Below are 6,560 nucleotides of genomic sequence, written 5' to 3'. Positions count from 1 at the left end.
ATAAAGGTTATCAATTGTGAAAAAATTGTCAACATTGACATTGTATCAGAGCCACTATATACATAGTCTGGAAAGTCATGTTTTGAGGTTGTTGTTTACAGCGCCACCTAGGAGAGCTATGGTTAAATCACAGAATCTGCTTGGAAGGTATGCAAATACAGGCATATTGTCTACTATCAACAGTGAAACTGTGGATGATATTGTGGTTGCAGACTTGTTTTAAACTATTGTAGAACGTTTAGGATGTTAGTTACAGTTATTATTTAGAAAAATTCGTTTGGTTTACTTTTCTGAGGTTTAGTTAAGCATGACTACAAGTAGTTAAAAGATGATGTGACTTTTCAAATTACTAAGGAATTGATTAGTTTATAGTTTGAAGTAGTGGTCTTTAAAGTTCATAAGTTTCAATGTACAAAGTATATACAGCAGCTTACTAATGGAAGGGTTTAATTAGTAAATATTTGTGGAACCTTTAAGCTGAAGTAGGCTTGAAATTAGTACCGTAATTGGCAGATGCTACTTAGCCAGCATCATTTCCAAAAACATTGATTGATCAACTAATTCAGTTGACAGTTATTTAAAAAAGGTCTATAAAGATACAACAAAAAGTTGATAGGTTTCAATCTGTGACACTCAAAATAGCCACTCCCAAAAATAATTTGTAAACAAAGAGCATTAGCAAGACAATTTTGAGTAGGCTACTGTATCGGTAACTATGCAGGTTCAGTAATTTAAAGCAACAATGTCACAAAGGTTACAAGTCCTGAGATTTAACTTAAAACTAGTTAGGCTGAGGGAAGATACAGCAGAATCCGATACCGTAACGTGTTCCATATTTGAAGAACCTGGTTTGCGACGTATATAGCATCTTAATTGATTACGTACAAACTGGAAATTTGATTGAATGGACCAGTTAAGGCAGTTATGCTGACAAAGGTTATGTTTTGTTTATTTCCTTTGTGTTGTAATTTCCTATTATCTTAAGCATGCCGTTCTTTGAAGATCAATTAGTCTACTTTGAGACTACTAGCAGACACTAATGCATTAACCGGTTAACCACTACCTTTGTTAGCAATTATCTTTTGTTGTTATTAGCATTACAGTTATAATCAAATGCTGTACTCTATGTAGGGTTGTGAATTATCTTAGTTATGATTATTTAGTTTGATAATGTCCCAAGTTACGCGTAAATGGAGTGGAATAAACTGCTGTTTACCACAATGTAACAACACTACAACTATGGGATTTTGTTACTTGTACAAAGTTCCAAGTGATGAAAAGAAAAGGTTTTCAATTTCAACAGCACAGTGGGAAAAACAGTTTCATCAGGTAAGATCAGCACAATAAAATAGTATAATTTTATGCTGTATGTCATGATGGTTGACATTAGTAAAAATTAAGAGCTTATGCCTAGTGAATCACATATATATATATTATGTTTTTTTTTAAATTTAAGCAATAAGCATATGGTGCTCACTGCTACTTTACTCGTATATTGAGAAGATTCACTAATCTAGCATCCCTGTGTAGTGTGTATAGTTGATTAGTGATGAACACGTGTGCTAATTGTAACATACATTGCTAAATGTTATTTATGATAGGTCATTGATTTTCAGATTTAGTTGGGGATGTCAATAGAGAGAATATGCTACTAAGTAAAGCTTCAGATGCTCTTCTTGTATCGTCCTTACCAGCAATAATTCGAGAAACGTCTGCTACTGGCGCAGATTATGTACGGTACCATACTTGCAAGAATAAAGCAGGATCCTCTTGAACACTACTTCGGTCGACAGCATCAAAGAGTTGCATGTGATACCGCGCCTGCAGTTCGAATGTTTAGCAGTACCGCCAAAACTTTAGATATTGTAAAGCACTCTGCAGTGAAGGGATCTAATGTCTAGAGTGAACATTAGACTAACCACCCCGGCATACTGCGCTTTACTCGAGACTGCATAAAACAGTGATTGAAATTGGCACTTTGAGAATCTGTACCTACATTGAAGGAACTCCGTATCTACAATGCATGCTGTATATTCCGGTACAGTAAACCTCACATAAGTTATAACATACAGTATGGGTATATAAACGAGAATTTTAATCCGCATGGTTTCTTATACTTTTTAGTTCATTCGAATGAATGGGGATTATAAAAGTGGTTTACTGTACTTTCACTGCAACTACATCATTGCCGCATTGGCACCCTTCTGTGTACTTTTTACAGTATTTAAGTTACGGTATTAATAGAAAGCCTATTTTATTCTTTATTAAAGGAATGTGCTGTGAAATCAGCTTGAAAAGCATGCTACGATGTTTATTGTACAAATCAAAAACGGATAACAAAATACAACAGGAATCCCCCTTCAATGTTTGCTTTTAGAATTGTTTATACTTTTCGGAGTGCTAGGCCTACGAAGTGCACTGTTCGGCTTATGCGATTGTTTAGCTGTTTTGTTTCTACCATGTAAGAAGTCTTGTAGTGGTAAGTAAAAATATGACTCCTCATACGCATACAGCACTTTTTTTTATAAGTTTAGTTTTTTTTTTATTTCTGACCATCACAGTGAAAACAATACATGTCAACATAGCAAGGGTCTAGAAAAGTTCTTCAAAAGCGCCATCGTAGAGGTTCCAGTTAATGGATTGCTGTATACCTTCCACAGTCCAAGTCCGGCAATAAGCTTTCTTTACAATACTCATGATATGCATTAGGCAGATTAAGGTTGTTGATGTCATTGAGCAATATGTCAGTGTAATACGCCACTTTTCGAAGAAAATTCCCCTTTCATAGGCGAATTTCCACCATCCAAATCTTCATTCAACTGTAAAATACAAATAAATTCAGTAATGCACCATCTTCATCAAGTGCCATTAATCTCTCCGAACTAAGGTGACCATGTGATGCCATTGTTCTTTAGCATACCAGTAATGTAAAGTAAGTCTATGTATATAGTGACTCTGATTGTATTGTGGTTCATGCTTAGTGATCATTTTTATGAATTTGTTGCAAATTTTTTGCAGTTTATTTTGAATTCTTTTCATTGTCGTGCCAGCAGAAAAAGAGAGACCAAAATGCAGGAAAATGGTACTTTTCTTCTCTCGTTTTCGAAAGGAACAATCTTTATCCAAATCTATGGACATGTTCATTTGTTCAATCATCTTTTGTCTGAACTGTGTTTGTATTTAATATTAAGCATCTGGCAACTCTGTTGAGGATTTCAGGCTTCAGTAGTTCACGTGGTAGTTCAGTTCTTCTTTTGGCAATTGGCATCACTTGCAGGGTTGCAACGCTTCCACTTTTGTGGTAATTAACACAATTGTGGAATTTTTATCATGCTTGTGGTAAAAATGTGGTAATATGGAAATTTTGTGTGGAAATGTTGCCAAAATGTGGAAAGCATCGTATAAATTTTGAAAATTTGACATAAAATACTATCAATAAATAAGAGCATTTAAACTGTTGTCTTCCGAAATCGAATAGATATGCAAAAAAAAACTACTTATAATAGCATGCGACTAGCATGTTCCGTTGTTTTCGGTTTGATATTGGAATGCGTCCTGACTTTTGACTTTGAACGTAGTGTGACCATATTCATAGTCAAGAACAAGATGTTTTTCAAATTCTAGCTGCGGTGTCAAGTACAGTACTGTACTTTGCTTACTTATTTTGGCCGTTTTAATAACTGTTAATAAACTGAGCAGTTGTTTTAGACCTTATTTTACACTATATAGTGTAATTATAGCGAAATAATAGTGTTGCCAGATATGGAATTCTGTCCTTATTTGAGAAAAGTTTAAAGCTGTTGAAAACAAAAACTTGCATTTTGGAATTTTTTTTTACTTCTGAGTAAAGACCAAAACCCTAACTATATTCCAAAGTTTAACCCTTACCTTAACCCTTCTTAACTTTAATCCTAACTCTGGCAACACCTGATTGTAACCATGGCAACAAGTGGGTAAAACTAGCCACTTTATAATAAAAGTAATTTGCGTTCTTCTGGTGACTATTTACTAGGTTACCTCCTGATGTTAAAGATGATAACTAGCTTTTGTATTTCCGACGTTTCGTCAGTCAGCACGACTGACTTTATCAAGGTGGCTAAAACAGGTTAACACAACCTGTTCAGCAACGATGGCACAACACAAAAACGTACTGATAAAATGAATAAAGTAAGCAGCAAGAATCAGAATTAAAACACGCAACAAGACACCTAGAGGTTAAACTGAATGCAGTGAATGCCTAAAACCAGTAGGCTGCTTTCCAACAGCGTAAATTTATCTATCTATTGGGCCACCGTCAAGAAACATTGAAAAGTCATCAGACAAGACAGAAACCAAGGGAATTGGCAATAACAATGATAGAGAAGACGCACTGAGAATGGAAAAGGTGAAGTTAAAGTTAAAGTAATTTTTTGTACACAGAGGGAAAATTCTGACCATCTTTCTGGTTGAGAGCATGTTGTGCTTGAAAGCACAACATGTTGTTGCATGTTGTGCATGTTGTGCCAGAAAGCACAACATGCTCTCAACCAGAAAGATGGTCAGAATTTTCCCTCTGTGTACAAAAAAAAAATTACTTTAACTTTAACTTCACCTTTTCCATTCTCAGTGCGTCTTCTCTATCATTGTTATTGCCAATTCCCTTGGTTTCTGTCTTGTCTGATGACTTTTCAATGTTTCTTGACGGTGGCCCAATAGATAGATAAATTTACGCTGTTGGAAAGCAGCCTACTGGTTTTAGGCATTCACTGCATTCAGTTTAACCTCTAGGTGTCTTGTTGCGTGTTTTAATTCTGATTCTTGCTGCTTACTTTATTCATTTTATCAGTACGTTTTTGTGTTGTGCCATCGTTGCTGAACAGGTTGTGTTAACCTGTTTTAGCCACCTTGATAAAGTCAGTCGTGCTGACTGACGAAACGTCGGAAATACAAAAGCTAGTTATCATCTTTAACATCAGGAGGTAACCTAGTAAATAGTCACCAGAAGAACGCAAATTACTTTTATTATAAAATGCCTGGTGAACAGTCTCTCTCTGTTTTTACTAGCCACTTTGTTAATGTAAAAGTAAGTCAAAATACGGTTAAAATCGGGAAGAAAATCACAGTAAAAAATGTGGTAATCTGAGGACAAATGTGGTAATACAAGTGGTAATCTAGCTTTGTAAAAGTGGAAGCACTGGTCACTTGGTGAATGGTGATGCTGATAAGTGCCCTTGCTGTGTTAAATGTGATGTGATGGGACTTCCGCAGTACAGTTTTTAGTGGTGAAAGAAACATTCGAGTAAGGAATATTGGATTATTTTTGATGTGGTATCATTTATATCTTTAACGAAAGTTTTTAAGTGGTAAGGTACTGTATTGAGCTTGAATGCTACGGTATTTTCAATTCAAAGGAAGTGACGATTGCCAGTACAAACAGAAAATTCTAAAATGAATGAAATCATAAGAAATAAAAAATATCAGCTTGTATTGTTCAAGTAATATTTTTCATTAGGTTGCAACTACTCAGCATCATTAATTTCTATTGTAACTCTAGGCCTACTTAACGTATAGTCTGTATTTGCAACCATTTTTTTCCAAGGACCTTCAAAAATCGGGATGCCACTGATGTCCCTTCACACGTCGTCCCCCCGATGTTGTCTCATGCTGATGTTGTCCTACCTCGTTGTCATCCCTTGAAAACAGTGTTGCCAGGTGTTCAACTTTTTTGTCTTTTTAAACGTAGGTAAAAATTAGAGTTGTTTGAAACGAACTTTTGCAAGTCGAAATGAAATTTTTGTCATTATTTTCTTTTTTTTAAAGTCTAAAAAAAAACAATTAGCCTAGAAATTAATTTTTATTTTTGAGATGTAATCGAATAAAATCAGAAACTTTTAAAAATAGTAGCCTACCAAATTGATTGTTTTTTTGTTTGTTGTACCGGTACCCAGTTTGTTTTGTACGCGTCAACAAAATAAATTGACGGCGTCAGCGCGAATTGCCTAAAAACTTTACGGCGTAAAGTATTGCATAAACTCTTAAAGAAATTAACGGCGTCAGCGATAATTTCTAGCGCTATTTTAGCCAGGGTCTCACAAAACGGAATTATTTTAACCAAGTTTAGGCCAACAATAGTTGTGAATAAAGAGCAGGTATTACGTTTTGAGACTGTATTGTAATTAGCTGCTTAGCATAACTTATTAGTTATTTCCTTGCAGAAACACAAGCATTTCAAAATGTTTGTCTGACAATCTGCTGTGTTTGGGACGCATAATGTCCTTTCCATGTGAAAACATGTGTTTCACAGCAGCGCTGGATGGTATTGGTGTGTTGTATTTCAAAAACAAGCTTTGAAAACGTTCACTCGGAAAGGCATCACTGTTCCAATTAAGCGTCTTGTGATGGTTTAGCATATTCAGTATAAATCTTTTAGCAAACTCCATTGCAACAAAATCGTTCTTTTCAAGGGCATAGAGCTCTTGGAATAAAGTATCTTCAGCCTCCGCGATGACATTCATTGATTATTCGCTTTCTCTGTCTGATCCCTCGATCGTTCTCGATAGGCTACTGCTCACGATATGAGT

Source organism: Aplidium turbinatum, chromosome 3 (assembly GCF_918807975.1).
Source record: "Aplidium turbinatum chromosome 3, kaAplTurb1.1, whole genome shotgun sequence".
NCBI classification, from domain to species: Eukaryota; Metazoa; Chordata; class Ascidiacea; order Aplousobranchia; family Polyclinidae; genus Aplidium; species Aplidium turbinatum.
Note: the sequence above shows the minus strand (reverse complement) of the source record.